Source organism: Rutidosis leptorrhynchoides, chromosome 2, assembly GCF_046630445.1.
Source record: "Rutidosis leptorrhynchoides isolate AG116_Rl617_1_P2 chromosome 2, CSIRO_AGI_Rlap_v1, whole genome shotgun sequence".
Lineage (NCBI taxonomy): Eukaryota > Viridiplantae > Streptophyta > Magnoliopsida > Asterales > Asteraceae > Rutidosis > Rutidosis leptorrhynchoides.
In genome coordinates, this window is record NC_092334.1 from 91,928,399 (window position 1) to 91,954,625 (window position 26,227).

The 26,227-nt window shown below is 35.7% G+C and overlaps 1 non-coding gene across 1 annotated transcript; it reads right to left on the bottom strand.

Moving 5' to 3' along the window:
• Positions 1-19,597: 19,597 nt before the first annotated feature.
• LOC139894727 (small nucleolar RNA R71) lies at positions 19,598-19,704 on the bottom strand. The gene has a single exon (XR_011775212.1). It is a non-coding gene; the product is annotated as a small nucleolar RNA R71 (small nucleolar RNA).
• Between the last annotated feature and the right edge of the window lie 6,523 nt (positions 19,705-26,227).

The following is a 26,227-nucleotide window of genomic DNA, read 5'->3' on the forward strand; positions in this document are numbered from 1 at the left end:
CGACAGTATATTCCTACGCTGAAAGACAATTTGATAGCAAACAAAACTAAATCGATCAGATAGTGATGGAAACAGTTATTGAGATTTGAAATTGATTCAGAGATTTTTGATACCGATTTGGTTACGTATTGAGGAGACAGATTACGCCATTAAGAGTGATATGGAACTGTATTATTTATCTTATCTGTATTTATATATACACGTATACAGTATCTAGTTATTTATGTATCTGTACTGTATGTATATACGTATTTAAGTGTATCTGTTTTTGTATACAACTCTGTATTTTATGTATGTATTTATATATATCAGTATTTACATATCTTGTTTATAACTGTATTTATATATTTGTATATATATCTAATTATAATAATATCTTCATTTGTATAACCTTTTATTTGTTTATTTTTTTATAGATTAAGCTTATTAAATATAGTAGTAATAATAATATTATTAATAATATTAATTACTATATAAAATGTATAACAATAACAATAATATTGATAATACTAATATTATTAATAATAACAATTATTAATAATAGAACTGTATCAATTTATATATCCAATCCATAATTATTCATAATATGACTAATACTAGTACCGAAATTAATATTGAAAGTTATATCAATATTATTATACAATTATATTTTAATTGTAATTATCTTTAGTAACTATTATATTTATTATCTAATAACACTTATTGTATATTTATTATTTATATATGTTACATATATTATAATATAATAATGTAAATATATATATTTATATATATATATATATATATATATATATATATATATATATATATATATATATATATATATATATTTTTATTTACCTTTTTAATTACACACAATAGTTCGTGAATCGTCGAGCTTGGTCAAAGGGTAACTAATCATCCAGATATAGATTTCAGACTTTCTAGACTCAACATTAGGGTTTTTGCTTATCGTGTCGGAAACATATAATGTTTAAGGTTTAAATTTGGTCGGAAATTTCCGGGTCGTTACATTTGGAAACAGTTGACCTCGGCGATCCAATTCGGGAATTGTTGGTGCAAAGGTATGGTAATTCTCAGTTTAACGATTGGATGCGCTTATTTTCCATTCGTTGAACCATATACAGGGAATGGTGTATAGAATTACTTAGTACTATTAAGTTGAACAGTGATGTTAGGAGGTTAGATGATCGAAACTTTATTAGATTTCTGTTAGGTGGACGCATGTACAGAATGTCCATGATCGATTTGGACCGGGCTTTACAGATTTATACTCCGTCTGAACTTTTAACCCCCGACTGTAATGGCCTGATTGCCCAAGGAGAAAGGGTAGATAGGGAATTTGATATTAACGCCGTCTGGAGGCGTATGTCCCATTTTAATGAGTTTCAAGCCAGTGAAAATCATACATACTTAGATATTGATAGAGCCGAACTCCGGGTAATTCATAGATTCTTAGCAAACACAATTACACAAAGGGGTAAGAATAAGGAGAAATTAACCGTAAATGATTTGTTCTACCTTAAGTGTATTAGAGACCCGAGGAGTTTCGTGAACATTCCCTATTGTGTTGGTTATTATCTCGCTAATGTAGTTTCGGGGATGAAAGCGGGGAGTATTATAGGTGGCGGTATTTTCATTACTCTCATTGGAGAGTATTTAGGTGTGGATAAGCACCAAGGGGGTCCAATGAACGAAATAATAGACGAAGGTGAAACTATTAGTTCACAGCTTTATCACGGTGCAAGGGTATTATTGATGAGACGTGGTCGGGTATATCGATACGAGGGACCTCAGCGACAGGTAGAAAGAGGTTCGGATGACGAGATGGAGGAGGCGAACAACATTATAGGAGTTGTTTGGGAGACTGCTCTTGATTTAGGCGTTCGCATGGAAGATGAATACATGACGAACTATGAGAGGCATATGCAGTATGAGGCGTGGGATCGTCGGAATGATTACGAGCATTCCTGGCAACGAGAGCATGATAAATGGGACTATCATCAACGCCAGATCATAAGCCAGCTGCAGCCTGGTGAGATGTATTATCCGACCCGACCCGCATACTATCCCGCACATCAGCCAGAAATGAGACCACCCTATGATTTATATGATTATGACGCAGCATACCAGTTCACCTATCATCAGCCATGGAACCCGGACGCGAACATGAATTGGGATCCATATCCTAATTTTCCTCCTAACCCACCTCCTGATGAGTAGAGATAAGTTGGTAATTTTTATTTTGAACAATTAATACTTTATTACGTTTATGTAATGTTTGATATTTTTATTATTATTCTGTACTAATTTTTCGTTCTTATAGTTTGAAAGTGGGATGCCAAAGTTCCATTTCAAATTGCATGTATAATTATGTTTGTATTGTATGTAGTTTATTTTATGCACAAAACAGGATAAAACAACGCGTTTTCAAAGACTGGCATTAAGTTCAGCAAAAGCAAGTAATTTTGACGACAATGATGCAAAATATATGTGAAATAACAACAAGACGGAATGAACAAATGACGTGCACCATTTATCATTCAAACAATCAAACGACAATATGTTTGAAACTTTGGTAAAATTTAATCATTTTTCTACGCTAATCACCCTCAATAATTTAAATTGTTACTGATTTCTTGCAAATGAGGGCATTGCAAGATCTTAAGTGTGGGAAGGGGTTAAATTCTTTCGGATTTTAAAAATTTTTGATTTAAACACTTGGTTACCATTAAAAATGCTAGTAACGTAGTAGTTGTATTAGAATCTAGTGCTCTCCGATAACAAGGAACAGCCCTAGTCTTATATACTGACTACCCACTTCTAGTAAATTTTTCAAAATTTTTAACAAAATGGATTCAAAATCATGTTTATACATATTTATGAACGATGAAAACTAGGTCATTGAGCCGAAATTATCGTTACCTCGGAAAGGACATAAATTGAGAAACAAACAAAACGTTAGAATTCATTTAATAAGAATGGAATAGAAGAGAAAAAGGCAAAGAAAAATATAAATAAAAGCCAAGTGTGGGAAAAGTTTACCAAGTTATTCAAAATATCACATATTTTTGTACAAATTTTTTGAAAATACTTTTGTTTTGAACAATAATCAACTGTTTTATCCAATGAAACTATCGAAGAGAGATGGATCTACACGATGAATCAATTCCATCATTAAAAGGAAGTAAAGTCTTCCGAAAAAGACACGCGCTTCTTGATTTAGGTCATGAAGTTGTCGTCCAGACCAGCTGTAGGTTGACGAAAAATCTAGAAAAGTCATCACTAAAATCAGCTGGAAATCCACGGACCTCAGCATCAAACAGGGTCGCCAAGTGGTCAGATTTATCCTAACCATGAGAAGGATTTATCTCGTACAATGGGGAGGCACCGTGCAAATTAGCTGGATAAGACTAATGAATCAGATCCCCAGAAAAGGATAATCTCCTTAAAGATTAAAAATCAGCATTTAAGCCTGATATTACTCAATCCTTGAGATTGACCTTAAAGATTGAGAATTCAAACTCATGGAATTCAATGATATCTAAACTCGAGCTTGAACGAGAAAATATTTTGATCAAAAAAAAAAAATACAAACCGATTTGTTTTCTGAAAACCCATTTTCAATGCGTTCATTACCATTGAACGTAAAATCCTAGGAATTCACCTGGAATTCATTAGGTCACCTGAACCAAATCGGGTGTCAACCGTAAGAACGGTGGTTGCATAGCATGGTCGGAGACAGGACCTTGTGCCAGACCGAAAAAAAAATAGGATGATCTTTACTATCGCTCCTACCAAGGATAGTTCTAGCATCCGACACGTTAAAAGACCATAATCATCTGCATGTCACGGGACATTGCCTTAACAGTTTCTTGTTCATCGCTTTCCTTTACAACCGGACGGTAGTTTACCGAAAGGTAATATACGGAACAAGTAAACTGGATGTGTGCTTTCCGATACCGGGATAGCAGTGGATTACACGAACCTAAAAGTTTTAAGCCAAAATATTGATCCACAAATATATTTTGCAACACCGAATGATGGATCAAATCAGAAAACTTGTCTAGGGTAAAATCTAGCTTGAATTTTCAAAAGATCAAATGTTTTCATAAAGATCCAATTTCCTTAAAGGATCTAAATTTTTATAGTCATGTGGGACTGTAAACCGCCTTTCAAATGTGCACTTTGCTTTAGAAACCGAAAGTAAATCGGCTATTTGATTGCCAGTGTCGTTGACCTAAACCCGAGGCCACCATAAAAAGACACACCCACCTTTAACCATATCGTTACTATCATTGTTTATACCGCCGTATTGAAGTCACTGATGTACAAAGTGTGAAGAATAAAGAAGTGATTCAAGTGTTTCAAGACTATATTGCTTGAGGACAAGCAACGCTTAAGTGTGGGAATATTGATAATGCCAAAAATGAACACATATTTTATAGCATTATTCTCCAAGAAAGACAAGATTTTAGTTGGTATTGTTCGATTTACAAGCGATATTCGTTTAAATATTAAAAAGAGAAGATAAAAGGCAGATTCGACAAATTGAAGACAAAAAAGGTCCAAAGAGCTAAAAAGTACAAGATTCAATCAAAAAGGTTCAAAATATTGATGAGGAACGTCTCAAAATGACAAGAGTACAAGTTACAAGACGCAAAGTACGCGATTTAAAATAATACACGAGGACGTCCGAAAATCCGGAACCGGGACCTGAGCCTAGAAGAAACGCGCGACGCAACGGACTAAAAAGATCTACTCAACTATGCATAAAAATATAATATAATATATAAATAATTATTAAAATTATTTATATATTTATATTATTTATTTATTATGTCGACAAGCAATCTGACAAAACAACATGAGCTGTAATTTCCTACCATGCGACTCGCATGGTAGGAAGGCCAAAGTCATGCGAGTCGCATGGCTTACTTTTCCAGGCCAGGTCTATAAATCTCGCGTGTTTTGTTCAGTTTTAGGTACACCATATTATCTATCTTTCTCCATTTGTAATAAATAAATAAATTATAATTTTAATTTTAATTAATAATAATAATAAGGTTATGTTAAGGAGTGTTTTGAGTGTATAAGTCGAAATTCTGTCCGTGTAACGCTACGCTATTTTTAATCATTGTAAGTTATGTTCAACCTTTTTACATTAATGTCTCGTAGCTAAGTTATTATTATGCTTATTTAAAACGAAGTAATCATGATGTTGGGCTAATTACTAAAATAGGGTAATTGGGCTTTGTACCATAATTGGGGTTTGGACAAAAGAATGACACTTGTGGAAATTAGACTATGGGCTATTAATGGGCTTTATATTTGTTTAACTAAATGAAAGTTTGTTAATGTTAATATAAAGATTTACAATTGGGCGTCCCTATAAATTACCATATACACTCGATCGGACACGATGGGCGGGGTATTTATATGTACGCATAATCGTTCATTTAACCGGACACGGGAATGGATTAATAGCCATTAGAATAATTAAAACAGGGGTGAAATTACATTCAAGGTTAATTGGTGTAATTGTTAATAAAGTAGTAAAACCTTGGTTTACACGCAGTCGATAACCTGGTGTATTCATTAAACAAAGTATTAAAACCTTGTTACAATTCGAATCCCCAATTAGTTGGAATATTTAACTTCGGGTATAATAATAATTTGATGAGGACACTCGCACTTTATATTTATGACTGATGGACTGTTATGGACAAAAACCAGACGGACATATTAAATAATCCAGGACAAAGGACAATTAACCCATGGGCATAAAACTAAAATCAACACGTCAAACATCATGATTACGGAAGTTTAAATAAGCATAATTCTTTTATTTCATATTTAATTTCCTTTATTTTATATTTAATTGCACTTCTAATTATCGCATCTTTTATTGTTATTATATTTAATTGCATTTTTAATTATCATACTTTTTAATTATCGCAAGTTTATTTTATCGCAGTTTTATTATTCGCAATTTCATTATCGTTATTTACTTTACGCTTTAAATTAAGTCTTTTATTTATTTAATATTTTACATTAGGTTTTAACTGCGACTAAAGTCTTAAAATCGACAAACCGGTCATTAAACGGTAAAAACCCCCCTTTATAATAATAATATTACTTATATATATGTTTGTATTTTTATAAAAGTAAACTAATATAGCGTTACTCTTTGTTTAAAGATTTCCCTGTGGAACGAACCGGACTTACTAAAAACTACACTATTGTATGATTAGGTACACTGCCTATAAGTGTTGTAGCAAGGTTTAAGTATATCCATTCTATAAATAAATAAATATCTTGTGTAAAATTGTATCGTATTTAATAGTTTTTTCTGCTAAAATTAATAACTATTTTATATACACCTCGCTTAACATCAAGTGCGATAATTAAATTGCGATAAATAAACTGCGATAAATAAAATGTAATCAGTTAGCTAGGAACAGTTAGCTGGAACAGTTAGTGTGGATTCTTAACAAAAATTTTCATAGTTAATTTGTTTGTTTCTAACAGATTTTTTTTTGTCATATGTTTTCTTCATATGCCACTTGTTGGATTCTGGGAAGTCAAAATCCAAATATGAAATTAAATGAAAATGGTTATTCTGCGGTGAACAGATATGTATATCGGTGGTTGTAAGTAGGATAGTAAATGACTATTTAATCAGCTTCGGCGAATGTACAATGTAACTTATTAAGATGAAATCTAATTATTCCTCGGGTATTACCTACCCGTTAAAAAAAATTTCACCATTAATATTTTGTACAAAAGAACTTTTAATTACAATCTTTGTGAAAACATATATACATATATATTTTCTTTAGATGAAATCATGAATTTAATGAGTTAATATGATATTAATCTCATTTGCTTTTCGGTTTGAGCTAGAATAAGAAATTTCTAAAACTTTTTGAAACCACATATTCTTTGCAGAATATCAATGAAGTTATGGATCAATACTTCATCGTTCATTATTGTTGGTACTCCTTGGTATCTATGGTGCGTATGATGTTGATGTTTGTGGGACAGATTATGATGTCGAGACGTGTGATGCGGATGTTGTTTGTTAGTGGTGATGATGGTATTGTTGATGTTATTGATGGTGGTGCTGATTATGCTGCTGGTGCTGCTGCTGGTGTTTGCAACCTTCGCACCATGTTCTCCAAAGTCGTCACGCGAGCGCGAAGTTCGTTAACTTCTGCTAGTACACCGGGATGATTGGCGGTTGGAGCGAGCGAATGAATAAGATTTGTAATATGGGATAGTATATAATCGTGACGAGATACTCTAGAAATGAGAGAGAAAATGGTGTTTCGAATAGGTTCGCCGGTAAGTGCTTCAGGTTCATCGCCAAGAGGGCAATTTGGTGGATGGAATGGATCACCTTCTTCTTGTCTCCAGTGATTTAGTATATTACGAACCCATCCCCAATTCATCCAGAATAGATGATGGGAAATTGGTTGATCCATTCCGGTGATGCTGCTTTCGGAGCCCGAATGGAAATCCATAACGGTCGGAATCTGAAGAATTCGAACTAGATGCGGAATCCATCTTATATAATGGGGAAAATGAATTTTTGGTATGGAATAGATTATAGGAGTTAGATTTGGTACTCTTCAATACATAATTTACATATGTATATTTAATACCAAAATCCCGTAAATTACGGAGAATCTTTGACAAAAGATATCAGTCAAAGTTCGCAATAACAGATATGCTAAGATAAGAATTCGTCTATACACTATCAATGCAGTAAATGCAGTAAAACGTGTCTAGACTTATGAATGATAAGCAGGTAATTTCCTAAGGATGATAAGCAGATGATTTCCGAGTAGAAATGATAAGCAAAAATTTTGACATGAAGACACGGTCGAAGTCCAGACTCATTAATGCATCCTAACAACTACTAGTTAGACACACTAATGCAAGACCTGGTTCGCTACGACCACTGCTCTGATACCAACTGAAACGACCCGTCCTAATCCACCTGGACGAAGTCATCAACATTTGGTCCCATTGCGATGATCGGCTCCAAGTAATGTCCTTATATTGAGCAAATGCACAGCGGAAGACTTAATTCGTACATGAGAATAAACATGCTTTAAAGTGTCAACCAAAAGGTTGGTGAGTTCATAGGTTTATCATAACAATCATTTCAATATGTTAATAGACCACAAGATTTCCATTTATAAATATATGTACACTCGCAAGTGTATAAAAGTATTCTATAAGTTGTAGGCACCCGGTAACAAGCCTTAACGTTCATGTTTTACCCTCTGAAGTATACCAGATCAGGTGTGTTTAAAATAACCTCGAAGTACTAAAGCATCCCATAGTCAGGATGGGGTTTGTCAGGCCCAATAGATCTATCTTTAGGATTCGCACCTACCGTACATAGACAAGTAGTTTAATGTTACCAAGCTAAGGGTATATTTCTGGTTTAAACCCACGTAGAATTAGTTTTAGTACTTGTGCCTATTTCGTAAAACATTTATAAAAACAACGCATGTATTCTCAGTCCCAAAAATATATATAAAAGGGAGCAAATGAAACTCACTTTTGCCTTGAAGGTATTTAATTTGACTTGGTCTCCGATAGATATCACGAACCTAACCATATATATAATATATCAACATATTTTCTTTTTAAGTAATCGTTACATATATATATACTTTTAATACTTTTAATATTTTCTTAGTCCGATGTTAGTGGTCCACAATTAGTTGCTTAAATAAAATAAATAAAGACCCCATCGTATTCGTATTGATCAAAATTAATCTCGACCCATGGTACCATGTTGTCAAATGACGTGTTGCGTACATAAAGTACCGTGTTGTCAAATGACGTGTTACGTACAATCATGAGGTCTTATGATTAATCTTCTCGTGTTGTTTACGGGTGGTCCTGAAATATATAAAATCAAATCATAAGTAATTATATATAAAATATCATATTAATTAGAAAAGATATGATTAATTTACTTTTTCTCCAAATATTTTCGTAGCTAAACTAGCTTCGGATACCCAATCTTGTTTTAGTCGTAGTTTCTTCATTACAACTCTGTTTTTGTTGGTTCAACTTGCCACTTCCTTGGATCGATTCAAATTTTAAGAATATGAACTGAAAATACCTTAGTTTGTATTCAAAATCATAGGTTATAGGTCAAACTTTGGTGAAACTTATGAAAGTGATCATTTTCCATCATAAAAACAACATTTAATGATCATTTTTCTAAAAATACTTACACTTTGAGTTAAACCATGAAATTTTTATGTGTTAACATATTCATAAGAAATATCATTTTTCCAGAACATAAACTTCCAATTCAAAGTTCAAGATGGTTTTTAATTCTCCAACCCAAAACTGCCCCCGGTTGCACTCCGACGACGTAGATTCAGTTTTTAAGATGTTCTTTGTAAAACCAAGTTATATCTTGTTAGGTTAGCATATCATTATGATATATTACAGGTCTTGAAGTGTTTTAAAAGTCAAGTTAGAAGGATCTATTTAGTTTGCGAACAAGTTTGAAATCATTCAAACTATGTTCTTGTTGTTAAAATTTTATACCACAAAATAAGATAGCTATATGAATATGAATTGAATAAGATTATGAACAAGGTTACTACCTTAAGTTACTTGAATAAAGTTACTGCAAAAGATAAGAAATAATCTTAGAATCAAAGAGTGGTGGAGTTCGATCAAAAGGTTGGAAGTAAACTTCTTCAAATGGGTGGTTATTTTGATATGTTCTTGAAAGAGTTTTCTAATGGTGTTTAAGGCTTGTAATTGAAGCTAAATGATGGGGAAAATGCTTGGGGATGATCAAGTATGAAGTTAAGAGTATTTTGAGAGAGAAATGAGGGTGTAGGTATGAGAAAATGGAGTGAAGAAATGGTGTTCATTTATAAAAACGTTTTTAGTTTATAAAGAAAGAAAAGGATTCCTAATTTTGTTTTCTTACTAATAATTCATACTACTTGACAAATTCTAGTTACCTCATATCTAGGGCAGTAATAATGTTGATTAGGATGTTGATTTGATGTGTATATACCAATAGTAAATACGTATAGAAGCTGGGTATGATACATGTACATATACCCTAGATATACGTATAGAAATCTTGAGGAAACGGAACGAGAATTCAAATATAGCTCTCTTTTGTGAATATACTTATATTGTTTTATGTATTTAAGTCCTTAAAAAGTGATTAAATACATTATATATACGATACATGTATAAACATTATAGATTATAAGTATATATATCAAAGAATGTTACGTATAGTTATCGTTTTGAAAACTTAAGTTAGTAGTTTCAAAATATACTTATAACTCATTGTCATTAGTACACAATGAGATGTTAAACCATCCTTAGATCATGTTAAATATATATAAATACATATATATACACAAACGTATAATTATCGTATGTTATATAGTTCGTGATATCATCGGTCATATTGGACGGTCAAACGTTGTGTAAAACTCTTTTCAAAAACACAAGTCTCAACAATTTGGATTGCTTATCATGTTGGTATGGTTTAATTTATTTAAATATTAATCTCATAAGTATAATTTGGTCGGAAAATTCCGGGTCATTACAGCAATGGACTCAACATTCCTTCGATCATTATCGTCGTGACCGGCATAACTTCATTCAACCGGTTAGTCCGGGTTGGACTGACTAGGGAAGCCAGGGGTCACCTCGCCCTTCCTATGATTATGATGCAGCTCTTGCCCAGGCTCAAGCCACCCACCAGCCTGCAATGCAGCAGCACCACCAGTAGTCCCAGCAGCAACATCAGGATCAGCAAAACCCCGGCCCAAGTGCTGGGTCCTTCTGGGGGTTCTTTTGAGCAGCTTTTATGATGATGGCGAGTGCGTGTGTGCGCTTGTGTATTTGTTAAGACTATTTTTAATTTCTTGTTTTATATGTTGGATGACTGTATTTGATTTTTTTAAACTAAGTACTTGGATGATTTAATGGGGCGTTTCGGTACCGCGGTGGTACCACCCCCATCGTTTGCATGTGCGGTTTTTATTTTGATTTGAAGGTTATGATGATTCTCATGCTGTTATTTTCAAAGATTGGCATTAAGTTAAGCGACTTATATTGCATTTGATGATAATTGTGTGATTGATGTTCAAGTGGATGCCGATGTTCTTATGCTGGTAGTAAGTTCAGTGCCATCGTGCACCGTCTCTCCGTGATCTTTAGATCTAAAAATTTGGGTTTCTTTTTCTTTTTCCCTTTTCACTATTGTCCTCTCAAATTTATCTTTGATTATCTGATTTCATGTAAATGAGGGCATTACATGATCTTAAGAGTGTGTGTGTGTGGGGGGGGGAGATAAATCCTCGCGAACATTTATTATCAATTTGAAAATTTTATGAACTTTTTGATCAATTTTTGTTAAAAAAAAATTAGGAAGCAAAGTCTTCCAGGATTTTAAAAATCCAAATTATAGAATGATTCAAGTGCATCCATAAACGAAGTCAAGTCTTCTGAATGCTCGTCTTACTTGGTGTAGGAGACTTCCTAATCTACATCATTTCATACTGACATTGGCTAATACTTCATTTCACAATGTATTACACCGATGTATCGTACTGTGGGAAGAGGAGCCTTGAGCTTCAACCGTGCTGCCTTTTTATGTAAGAGCAATGGCTTCGTGCTAGCGTTTGCTTAGACAACTGTAACGACCCCAAAATGTGACACGAGAAACCACGACCTTTTTAAAAAAAAACAACAGTAACATTTTAGCCAGACCAAATGCGCGGTGCGCATTTGAGTGCGCGGCGCGCTTTACAACATGAAACAAGGTCAGTAGTTGACAACAAAACTAATTACCAGCATGCGGCCATTTGCGCAGCGCGCGCTAAAGCTGGGAAAAACACTGCAGCCTATTTTAAAACATAACAAATCGTTTCGCCCAAACCGAGATTCACAAATCCCCAAACCAAATCCAACACTTTCAAAACATTAAATAATCCGAGTTTTAATCGTCAAAAGTACATTACGACCATTGGGACTCCAACGACCCATAATTACACGAAAGTGCCAATTTCGACCAATTTATATATTTTGACGGATTAGGACTCTACAACCCAACCCGATACCAAGAGCATAATTTAGGGGACTAACCAATCCCCAACCCGCGTTTAATTCTCCAAATGCTAATCCTCCAAGCTTAAGCAACGTCTATCAATCATAGTCTAGCAACTAGGTAACTCCGCATCACGATACCTATAAAAAGGTAAACAACGAGAGGGGTAAGCATAAAGCTTAGTGAATGCAATAATTATACATATACATATATAATCTACTTACTTGCAATCACTTACACAATTACCGCATACATGCTAGCAATTTAATTAGCATACCATTGTAAAGTACAACGCTAACATCTCCAATACGCAAGCTAGCACAAACAATAGCATAAAATCCGAAATATAATATGCTACACTACAACACATAACCATGGTTAACCATTATCACATACATGGGAACGGTGCTCGCACAATGACCGTTGGTACTCGTACAATGACCGTTAGTATAAACTAACCCCCAAAGTGGACGTCCGCACTTACCGAACTACCCTTCACGCATATGATTAACCATTGACACACACACACACAAGGGAATGGTACTCGCACAATGACCGTTGGTACTCGCACAATGACTGTTAGTGTACACTAACCCCCTAGGTGGACGTCCGCACTTACCGAACCACCCTTCACGCACATGTGGTCTCCATCGCACAAAGAGTAGTGAACCCACACACCCAGATAACACTATAGTGAATCCACACGCCCGGATAACACTAACCACAAGCTCGCAAGCAAATAAACTATATACACATATATATAATTATTCCACTCACCTCGAAATTCCTGCACAGTCATGTATGTAAATCGCCTCCAAACGCAACCGAGCAAGCTTTTACCTATAATACGCATATAGGTATGCACATAATCAACATACATTCCCTTCAAGAGAATTTGACACAAACGCCCTTAACCAAGGGTTTATACCTACCTCCACAATCTGACCATTTAGACATCTAAGGTGGACTTCGCCAATTACCACTTCGGGTGGTAATTTCGACCCATTCAAATGGGTACAAACTAACCCAATTTATACACGACACCAATTAGACCAACCGAGGTCTAAGCACTAAATTACTACTTAGGTAGTAATTATTTCAAACGCCAATTACACCAAAAACCCCAACACGTGCAATATTGACCCATATTGCTTTTGACCACGTTTGACTTATGTTAAAATATCATTTTAACCCAAAATTACCTCCCATGATTACTTTCATTCAAACACACCATTTAACACTTAACAAAAGCGTTTAACATCTATTTAATCCAATTTAGTGTCATCACAAATTTTGACCCATCAAAGTCAACCCATTTTGACATAAGTCTCAAAAACGCCCAAACTAACCAATAATTACTAATACAAGTGAAAATGGCCCTAATACACCAATTTTACCAAATCACAAGTGTTAAACACTTCTCTTACCCAATTTGACACATAAACCCTAATTTTGACCCAATTAAAAACTAGTCTTTCAAACATACCTAAATGTGTTCCAATACTTCCATAATCACTAAACTAAGTGATTACACCCAAAATCAAAGCCTAATCATGGCCAAAATGTCAACCAACACAAAACCCGCCAAGTATCAAAAATAACTAGCCACAATAAACCCACTTCGTCATCTAAACGGGTTTCACAATTAAATAAGCTCAAACCCTACCTTGAATATCAAATCAACCAAATGAAATTCGGAGTTGAGACTTACCAATACCACCAAAATTTTGTCGTTGACGAGATGAACAACCTTGCTTCTTGCACCTTAACCCGAATCAACCTCCGTCTTCTCTAAATGGAGCTTTCCCTCTCTAAAAACTCTTCCTCTCTCTAGGGTTTGAAGATGAGAGAGTTTGTGGGTGTGAAATGAGGATAAGGTTGACCAATGAATCATTTTTATGGCTCAAAACCGACCCTTACGCGAAAAGACCCAAATGCCCTTTTAATTTATTAAAAATTACGAATGGGTCTGTCAGCACGTTTTACGCGCCACGTAAATGGGTGCGCGCCACGTACTATAACTGAAGATGGAGTCAGATAACTTTTCTGAAGTTCAGGGACTGAAATTGACTGATTCTGATTCTGATGTAAAATCTGAAAATGCATGTGTTAGGTTCACTTTTAGTGGCGCTTTCTACTGCACACATTTACTGACACTTCCAGGAACATTCTCTGACACACAAAATTCAGGATCTTACAACTCTCCCCCACTTAAACTGGATCACGTCCCCGTGATCTCCGTCACTTAACCAATCGGAACCACACTCTATGGTCCTCCGACACTCATCTAAACTCGATGTCCATAACAATTCCTATTAACCTGAATATCTCACCACACGCTAATAGTCACTAGCGTGCATTACCGCAACCAGCGGTATCTCATACACTCAACGTCCGAAATTCCCACTTAGAAAATACGGAAAACACCGTATATCCCTTCAAGTTCTCTCGGCTACAACTCGCAACAAGCTACACCCACAGCTACACCATCAACGCGATCTACTAAATTCACTACGCCGTGAACCAAGTCTTGCGTTAATCCAAATCGAGAAGGATTTATACCGCGTCAAAACTCCGTACTTCAATGACTCGTAAACCAGCCAATCAAGAATGTTCTTTGAATCAAGAACCAACTTTAAGAACCAACTTTCTCTGTCTCCAACATCAGGTCATTCCTTCAACGAAGAAATTTCGGTATCACCAAATAATCACACTAGGGACACAAACTTTCCCATCAATCGATCCGTACACGACCATCAGTCTCTGGATTAATCCAGGATGGTAATAATACACCACAAGGTACTTTACCCGGACTGACGCGACATTAACACAAAATAACAAGCGATAACTCCTAGTACCCGAATGACCTAAGTCAATTAAAGCCGTCACATGTATACGTGATGTGCAACACGTCTAAAAATCTTTTTCCACAGGTCTAAATGTGCCGGAATGTAGTAGTGAATGGATGATGGAAATAAAGCTTCAATCTTCATGGAATTGGAGTTGGGAGCTTGAAATTAGCCTTCATCGTGATGAAATCATGATTGGAACCCTTTTAGGGCTCCAAAATGACCTAAGGATGCAGCTCCCTCAACCAAAAACCCCTAAAATCGTTTTTGTAGTCGAGCTGAGTTTTTGGCTAAATTCAGGCCTGGAATGACGTTCCGGAAGGTGGAACAACGTTCCTAATAGTGGAACCACGTTCCTGAAACCCCCTAGAAAGTCTGAAAAGTTTCTGACTTCGATTTCTGATAATGCTAAAAACGTACACATATTTCATAGCATTATCCTTCAAGAAAGACAAGCTTTTAGTTGCAATTGTTCTAATTCCAAGTGATATTCGTTTAAATAATAAAAGGTGAATACAAAAGACAGAATCGACGATTTGAAGACGCAAACGACCAAAAAGCTAAAAAGTACAAAATACAATCCAAGTGGTTCAATTTATTGATGAGAAACGTCTCAAAATTACAAGAGTACAAGCCGCAAAACGCAAAGTACAAGATATTAAATTATACGAAAAGGCGTTCGAAAATCCGGAACCAAGACATGAACCAACTATCAACGCGCGACTCAACGGACCTAAAATTACAAGTCAACTATGCACAAGAATATAATATAATATATAATTAATTATATATAATATTATATATTATATTTATCAGCAGCCCACGTTTTGGATATGTTCGATGAGCTGGAATCCAAAGCGCCGCAGTCGCAGAGCTGTGAGGAGAAAAACGTCTGCAATCGCGTAGCTCTACAGTTCAGAGTGGGCCTATAAAAGGCCGCGCATTCTGCCGATTTCTTTACACCTTCATCATATATCTCTCTGATCACTCTCTCAATTATATTTATATTTATTTTATAATTATAATTTTAATATTAAGTTAATAATAATAAGGTTATAGTAGCGAATGTTTTAAGTTTGTAAGTCAAAAATCTGTCCATGTAACACTACGCGATTAATACTCATTGTAAGTTATGTTCAACCTTTTTAAATTAATGTCTCGTAGCTAAGTTATTATTATGCTTACTTGAGCCAAAGTAATCGTGATGTTGGACTAAATATTAAGACTGGGTTATTGGGCTTTAAACCATAATTGGGGTTTGGACAAAAGACCGACACTTGTGGAAATTGGACTATGGGCTATTAATGGACTTTATATTAACTAAATGATATCTCGTTGATTTAATATAGAGATTTATAATTTGACGTATTTATATATAACCACATACGCTTGACTGGGTACGGTGGGCGGGATATTTATAAATACTAATAATTATTCATTTAACCGGACACGAGGATGAATTAATAGTCACTGGACTCATTAAAACAGGGGTGGATTACATTCAAGGGTAATTGGTGTAATTGTTAACAAAGTATTAAAACCTTGGATTACACGCAGTCGATAACCTGGTGTATTCATTATACAAAGTATTAAGACCTTGTTACAGTTTAAGTCCCCAATTAGTTGGAAAATTTGACTTCGGATATAAGGGTAATTTGACGAAGACTTTCTCACTTTATAATTATGACCGATGGACTATTATGGACAAAACCAGATGGACATATCGAATAATCCAGGACAAAGGACAATTAACCCATGGTAATAAATTAAAATCAACACATCAAACATCATGATTATGGAAGTTTAAATAAGCATAATTCCCTTATTTTATATCTCATCGCACTTTTAATTATCGTCATTTTATTTATCGTACTTTTATTTTATTGCACTTTTAATTATCGTACTTTTATTTTATCTCATTTTTATTTATCGTCATTTACTTTACGCTTTAAAATAAGTTATTTTTATATTTAATATTTTGCATTAGGTTTTAACTGTGACTTAAGTTTTAAAATCGACAAACCGGTCATTAAACGGTAAAACCCCTCTTTTATAATAATAATAATACTACTTATATATTTATATTTATACAAATATAGTTAATCAAAATATAGCGTTAACTCAGCTGCATCCCTATGGAACGAACCAGACTTACTAAAAACTACACTACTTTACGTATAGGTACACTGCCTATAAGTGTTGTATCAAGTTTAGGTATATTCCATTCAATAAATAAATAAATAACTTGTGTAAAATTGTAGCGTCTTTAATAGTATTTCGTAGTAAAATATAATTTATTTCCTACTACACCTCGCACACATCAATTTCCCATTTTCTAGTGCTGTGGAACGACGTTCAGGCCATTTGGAACGCCGTTCTTGCTTGAAACTTGGCCTTTTAACCCCAAAACTTCACTTGATTCATTCCTTAATCCAAATGATTGATTTCTCATGCATAAATTTGATCTTTTAGACCACTTATACCCCGAAATGACCATATACTACAAACCACTCACTAATCATCACAAATTGTATCGAAACGCCATAAATGTAGGGAGATATTGCGAAGATAAATATGTATATTTTGAGGAATATCAAACCTTCCACACTTGAACCTTGCTTGTCCTCAAGCAAGCCTAAATTCAACCATATCTTCATAATGTTGACCAACTTTGACTCAATGCTTTTGTCAATCTTCAAAGGACTTCAACTTGAACAATTTCACAAGCAAAATCTTCAATCAAACATATCCAAACCCAATTTCTTCAATTTTGACTATGACCTTGAAGACTAGATCAATCTTGCATATACTATTTATGTCTTCAAGCCAAAACAATCACAAACAATAAAACTTCACTAAATTTAACTTCACTAACAACCAAGGACTTGGCTTCAAAGATCGCCCAAAGTCTGCAAAATGGCGGGATTCAAGATATAATATGCCAAGTCACTTGTTGTCTCCATAAATGTCAACATTCAACACTTCACTCTTCAAGATCATCCTCAAAAACATCAAACATTCAAACCTAAACTACCCTTTTCACATCTCCACAATCAATTACGGGATTAGGGTTAGATTTTATAATAATTACTATTATTAGGGTTTAATTTATTTAGTTTTTAGTTTTAACTTGTAATATTAAGTTTATTTATTGTTATTAACTATATAAATTAATATTTTTATAATATAAAAATAAAATTTTTATATAAATTTTATTTTTATCATTTTAGTTTATATCTTTTTATAATTGTATATTTTTAACGTTTAATCCGTAATTTGTAATTTATCGTTCATAACTAGTTTTAAACTTAGTTTTTGCCGTAGTTATTTTATATTTCTAGATTCTTAGGCTTTGCCGTAAAATCCCTTAAGTACTTTTTCTTTAGATTAAGATTTAGGCGCTTTAGAATTTTACGACGTCGCTTATCGCTTTATTATTTAATAAATTTCAGTACCTTTTAAGTAATTGCCGTTTTGGATATAGAATTCCTTTTAAGCTTTAATAATTCTAGACGCAAGTTTTAATTTTTAGTTTTTAGACTTTTAAGTTTCGACGCTTTACTTTCTTATTTTTATTTTTCGACTATTTGTTTTTCGTCGTTTGTTTTTCGACCTCTTAATTCTTGACGCGCTTTTTCTTTTTCATTTCTACTCTCTAGTTTTTAGGACCTAGAATTTTCTATATTTTCTTTAAATTTCGACAAAAAATTATTTTAAGTGGTTAAATTGATAGACATCCAAAATTTTCTGGTCCGTAGTAATAGTTGGATTTGTTAGTGGCGAGTTGTGGGCTTCCGATTTAAAGGGTCATGGCTACCTGCTGCATCTATTGGCTATTCGAAACGTGGGCAAAATCAGAAAAGTCTATTAATTTGATAACTTTAATAATTTTTATATTTATAACTAATAGGATATTCAGTGAATGCACCGAGCAAAATGTTCACCACCTTTCATACGTTCACCACCTGTAACTTGATCAAGACATCTAGCCAATATTGTCGCCATTGATTTTTCTTTAGAATCATCATCAAGTCGACCAAGTACTCCAATTCAAATTTCCGATAATCCATTTTTTGAACCCGACTTCATAATTGAGAACCCGGAGGATATTCAAGGACAATTCAGAGATCCTGAACCATTAATCATTCCTCCTGAACCACAAATCATTCAACCAGAGATTGTCGAGGAAGAAACCATTAAATTCGAATCCTCTATTGATTCAGATTCAATAAATTAAATCATGGAAAATCAAGAACCTCTAAGTATGGAAGATCGAATGAGAGTTACACGCACTGGCCAAGGTCATGCCATTACTCAACCAGACATTAATGCACCCTATTATGAAATCAAAGGACAAATCCTACACATGGTAACTAATCAATGTCAATTTAGTGGAACGCCAAAAGAAGATCCAAACGAACATCTTCGAACCTTTAATAGGATCTGTACTCTATTTAAAATCAGAGAAGTTGAGGATGAATGGATCTATCTCATGTTATTTCCCTGGACTTTAAAGGGAGAAGCCAAAGATTGGTTAGAATCATTACCTGAAGGGGCGATTGACACATGGGATGTTTTAGTTGAGAAATTTCTTAAAAGATTCTTTCCGGCATCTAAAGCCGTGAGACTTCAAGGAGAAATTGTTACTTTCGCGCAAAAGTCAAATGAAACATTATATGAGGCGTGGACAAGATTCGAAAAGTTGTTGAGAGGATGTCCTCAACATGGTTTAGACACTTATCAAATAGTGCAAATATTCTGCCAAGGATGCGATGTTGCTACACGAAAAGACATCGACACAGCAGCTGGTGGTTCCATTATGAAGAAAACCACAACTGAAGCTCACAAAATTATTGATAACACAGCATCCCACTCACATGAGTGGCACCAAGAAAAAGATATTCTTCGTTCATCTAAAGCGGCTAGAGCCGATTCTAGCCATGACTTTGATTCCATTTCTGCAAAGTTAGATGCTTTCGAGAGATGAATGAAAAAGATGACTAAAGATATTCATGCAATACAAATTAGTTATGAGCAGTGTGGAGGACCACATTTGACAAAAGATTGTCTCAGTATTGAACAAACAATGGAACAAAGAGAAAATGTTTCATACATGAATCAAAGGCCTAGAAATAATTATCAAGGTAATTATCAACCGCCAAGACCAAACTATAATCAAAATTAGAATTATAACCGAAATGTTCCATACAACAACCAACAAGGTCCTAGCAATCAACAAATATCTAATAATACTTACAACCAGCAAAGACATATTTTTCCAAATAAACCACCACAAACCGATGATAAAAAGCCAAATTTAGAAGATATGATGTCGAAGCTAGTTGAATCTCAAACACAATTTTTCATATCTCAGAAACAAACTAATGAACAAAATGCTCAAACATTTAGAAATCAACAAGCTTCTATTCAAAATCTGGAACAAGAAGTAAGTAATCTAGCAACGTTAATAGGTGAAAGAAAACCGGGGAGTCTACCGAGCGATACAAATACTAACCCCCGAAATGAAACAGCTAAAGCCATTACCACAAGAAGTGGTATTACACTTAAACCACTTGAAATGCCTGTAATTTCTGATGACTCTATTCCTACTATACAGGCACCACAGCCTGAGCAAGAGAAGGAAACCGAACCGGTAGTTGAAAAATTTAATGAACATAACACAGTTAAGGCAAAGCCTTATGTTAAACCATACCAACCACCGCTTCCTTACCTGAGTAAAATGAGAAAAGAAAGATTTGAAGCCGAGCAATCCAAATTCTTGGATATGTTTAAACAAATAAATGTAAATCTTCCTTTCATTGATGTTGAAACAACCCAACCCGTATTCAACCGACTAAATTTTTATTTTTTTATAATAAACCATTCACGCGCCATTCGAATGGTCGCAAGATGTAAACCATTTCATACAACCCATTTAAACGTACAACCTGTTTAAAGTTTACCTCATGGGCACGAAGGCCCTTAATCAAAAGTAATACAAGTTCGACCCATAAATGATAGTTTTAAACTAAACGACACTCAAGTATGGTTTGGGGCTAAACTACCCAAAACATTAGGCCGACTTCCAAAAGTTTCATCTAGAAACCAACATAGGAATATCTAATTCCCGGCAACCCCTTTACCCTTCTCCATACTTGCACTTAAAAAGTAAACAACGAGAGGGGTAAGCAAACGCTTAGTGAATGCAATAATTATACATATACATATACAACTTACTCACTTGCAAACACCTACACAATTCCGCATACATACTAGCAATATAATTAGCATACCATCATAAAGTATAACGCTAAGTCTCCAATAACACAAGCTAGTATAACAATAGCATATAACACAAGCAATATAATATGCTATAACACAATACATAAACATTGATGTTCACAACATCCATTAGTACTCAAATCCCAAGGCTAGCCCTACGAATGGTACCGTCAACATCGAACTTAAACCCCATCCGTCCCGATTAATGTGGTATCGTCAACATCGAACTTTAAACCCACATATGAGGTATCGTCAACACCGAACTTTAACCCCTCATCGATTCACTACAATAGTGGTATGGCATCGTCAACATCGAACTTTAACTCCATACATGAGGTATCGTCAACATCGAACTTTAAACCCTCATCCAACAAACAATATACTCTAGGATATGGTATCATCAACATCGAACTTAAACCCCATATCCCACAAGCAAATAAATCATAAACATACATATATAATTATTCCACTCACCTCAACGTCTTTGGTGAATTAGGAAATCAAGCTCGCGACCTTCGATGCAACGTACGTATTACATTATGTATATAATTAACATACAACTCATTGGACTAAACACCAATAATTTACTATTGCGCATTTAATGACCCAAATGCATTAAATGGCCCATTTTAACACTTAGACTCGCAACTTGGTCAAACTCGGACCCATTAACAAATCTTTCATAAATTTACAAGTGTGTTAGTGACTAACAACACAACTTAACACTTACAAACTCGATTTACATGACCAAACCCTAGATTATAGCTATTAGGGTTTCCTTACATCAATATAACCCAAATTCACCCATTTAACCCCCAAATGGGTCTTACAAGTCTCAAGTAAATAAAACCTTAGCCATAAATCAATTAAAACTCAAAACACGGAGTTAAGACTTACCAACACTACCACAACGTAGCTAGTGACGTAGGGAACAACTTTAAAACTTGGACTCGGGTGAGATTTGGTCTCCTTCTTCTCCAAGTGAGCTCTCTCTCACTAAAAACCTCAACTCTCTCTCTAGATTTAATTTAAGTAGATGAAGATGTGATAAATGAGGATAGGATAAGATTGAATCAGTTTTAGACTCCCCAAAACTGTCCATAAGTGAAAAGACCAATACACCCTCAAAGATGCCATTTAATTTGGGACAAAAATGTAAAACAGCGACATTTGTCGCGTTTCGCGACACCAGGTCACGTTTCGCGACACCCAAATGCGACAAACCAAATCAAAACGCGATAAGGTAGACAGAACTGGGTTTCAGAAGTTGTCGCGTCCCAGCCATCTTTGTAGCTTATCGCGACCCACCAAAACACGATAAAACACCTTCAGACTCGAAAGAAAGCCTGATCAAACCATTTTCAACATTTTCTAACATTTAAACTATAAGCAATCATTCGCGACTAATAATAAACGTTTACAAGGTAAAAATACGTACCTTTATACCATGCATGAGGAAAACGGGGTGTTACAACTCTCCCCCACTTGAATCGGAGCGCGTCCTCGCGATCCAAGCCGCGTGACAAGCCAGAAGATACACCAATACAAATGCTTCGGGTTCCCATGTAAACTCGGAACCTTTAATACGACTCCATTGAACTTTAAAAGTTCTCACTTCTTTATTTCTCAACTTCTTTACCTTTTCATCGAGTATAGCAATCGGCTTCTCAACATACTCTAACTTGTTGTTTAGCTCAATCTCGTCTAACGGCACCCATGAAGAATCATCCGCAAGACACTTACGGAGATGGGAAACATGAAATGTATTATGGATCCCCGCAAGCTCTTCGAGTAATTCCAAACGATACGCAAGTTCACCAACACGAGCTAAAATCTTAAAAGGGCCAATAAATCGAGGAGCTAACTTTCCTCGCTTTCTAAACCGAATAACACCCTTCCATGGCAAAACCTTAAGCATCACCATGTCACCTTTTTGAAACTCAATCAATCGCCTTCGTTTGTCGGCATATGACTTTTGTCTATCTTGAGCCTTTTTCAAATGAGCCCGAATCATATCAATCTTGCGATTCGTCTCTAGAACCAAATCGGTACTCCCGATTTCTCTTTGTCCCACTTCACCCCAACATATAGGAGTTCGAAAACTTCGCCCATAAAGCATCTGATACGGTGGCATTCCAAAACTAGCATGCTAGCTATTATTGTACGAGAATTCCACCAAGGGTAAGTGCTCATCCCAACTACCACCGAAATCGATAATACATGCCTGTAACATATCCTCCAATGTTTGATTCGTACATTCGTTTTAACCGTTCATTTAAGGATGGTACGCCGTGCTCAATTTCAATTGTGTACCCATATCTTCATGAAACTTTTCCCAAAACCGAGATGTGAAACGGGTATCTCGATTCGAAATAATAGTTATAGGAACCCCATGCCTTGATATCACTTCCTTGATAAACAACTTTGCCAAAGTCTCCGACGATATCACTTTCCGAATGGGAAGAAATAAAGCACTTTTCGTCAGTCGATCAACTATCACCCAAATCGAATCAAATTGGGTTCTCGCCGTCTTTGGTAACTTTGTAATGAAATCCATGGTAATGTGCTCCCATTTCCATTTCAGGATTTCTAACGGTTGTAACATACCATACGGCTTTTGGTGTTCAGCTTTAACTTGCAAACACGTGACGCATTGTAAAACATACTTAACAACATCACGTTTCATGCCCGACCACCAATACTCTTTTCTTAAATCAAGATACATTTTCGTAGAGCCCGGATGAATGGAATACTTTAACTTATGTGTTTCATCAAGTAGCACTCGTCGATTATCCCCCATCTTAGGCACCCACACTCTTCCTTGAAAGGACAACAAACCATGCGGGCCTAAGGTAATAGACTCCATTTGCCCTACGATTCGTTCCTCATGCTTGTTGTTAACAAAAGCTTCAATTTGAATCTCGCCAAGGTTTACAAGAAAATCGTTAGTAATAATCATGCGTAACTATCCTACTCGTATTGTCGGATGTTGACTCTTTCGACTCAACGCATTCGCAACCACATTCGCCTTGCCCGGATGATAAAGTATCTCACAATCGTAGTCTTTCACCACATCTATCCACCTACGTTGATGATAATTCAAATCTCGCTGATCAAAAAGATATTTCAAACTCTTATGATCCGAATAAATCATACACTTAACAGCATACAAGTAGTGGCGCCAAATTTTAAACGCATGAACTACCGTCGCCAGTTCAAGATCATGAGTCGGGTATCTCGTCTCGTGTTCCTTCAGTTGTCGAGAGCCATAAGCGATGACTTTACATCTTTGCATTAGAACACACCCGAGCCCATTTAAAGAAGCATCACAATAAACCGTCATGTCTTCTACCCCTTCCGGCAATACTAACACCGGAGCTCGACACAACTTTTCTTTTAACAATTGGAAAGCGATCTCTTGCTCATTTTCCCAACTAAATTTCGTGTTCTTCCTAGTCAACTTCGTCAATGGAGAAGCAATCTTAGAAAAATCTTGGATAAACCGACGATAATAACCGGCCAATCCGAGAAAGCTTCGGGTTTCCGTAGGCGTAGTCGGTTGTCCCCAACTCTTCACCGTCTCTATCTTCCCCGGATCTACTTGAATACCATCCTTGTTCACAATATGACCAAGGAATTGAACTTTCCTTAGCCAAAATTCACATTTGGAGAGCTTCGTATACAACTTCTCCTTCTGTAACGTCTTCAATACACCCCGCAAATGATGTTCATGTTCCTTCATACTCTTCGAATAGACAAGTATGTTGTCAATGAACACAATTACCGAATTTTCCAACATAGGTTGGCACACTCGGTTCATAAGATCCATGAATGCCGCCGGTGCATTCGTAAGACCAAAAGGCATAACTACAAACTCAAAATGCCCGTAATGCATTCGGAAAGCCGTTTTCTCAATGTCGTCCTCACGGACCCGCATTTGGTGATAGCCGGACCGTAGGTCAATCTTAAAGAAATACGCTGAACCTTGGAGTTGGTCAAACAAATCGTCAATCCGAGGCAATGGATAACGATTCTTGATCGTCACTTTGTTCAACTCCCGATAATCGATGCACATCCGCATACTACCATCCTTCTTCTTTACGAATAAAACCAGAGCAAATAAAACCGGAGCGCCCCATGGCGAAGCACTCAGTCGAATAAAACCCTTCTCGAGCAACTCTTGGGTTTGATTTAACAATTCTTGCATTTCGGTCGGTGCTAAACGATAAGGAGTTTTAGCAATGGGAGTAGCACCCGGAACCAACTCAATGTGAAATTCAACTTGTCTTTCCGCCGGAACACCCGGCAACTCATCCAGAAAAACGTCTTCGTACTCATTAACTACCAGAATTTCACGAATGGGTGGTGGCTCTTCACGAGCATCAACTACATGAGCTAGAAAAGCCATGCCACCACTAACAAGGAAACGACGTGCCCGTGCATAAGTGCATAGTGGCACAAGTCTTCTCCGTATCTCGCCATGAATAATTAACTCTCCCCCACTTGGGGTCTTTACGCGAATAGACTTTTCATGGCATGCAATATCAGCTCTATAACGATCGAGCCAATCCATACCAACGACGATATTAAATTCACCCAAAGTCATCGGGATAAGATCAATTTTAAACGTTTTGGAACCAAACACAATATCACAATCTTTACAAACATCAACCCCTAGCACCGTCTTGCCATCCGCTATTTCAATTTTTACCGGATGACTTAACTTAGCTAGCGGTTTTTCAAGTTCAGGCATAAAACGCGGAGATACAAACGATAAATTAGCACCGCTATCAAATAGTATCCTTGCCGAATTAGAGTTAACCATGAAAGTACCTGAAACAACTTCGTTTGATTGCTTGGCCTCATCATTAGTCATCAAATAATTGCGTCCCCTAGCCGTAACCGCTGCCTTTTCTAACCGTTTAACATGATCGGTGTTCAAATCGGGACACTCCGTCCTTCGATGCCCTTC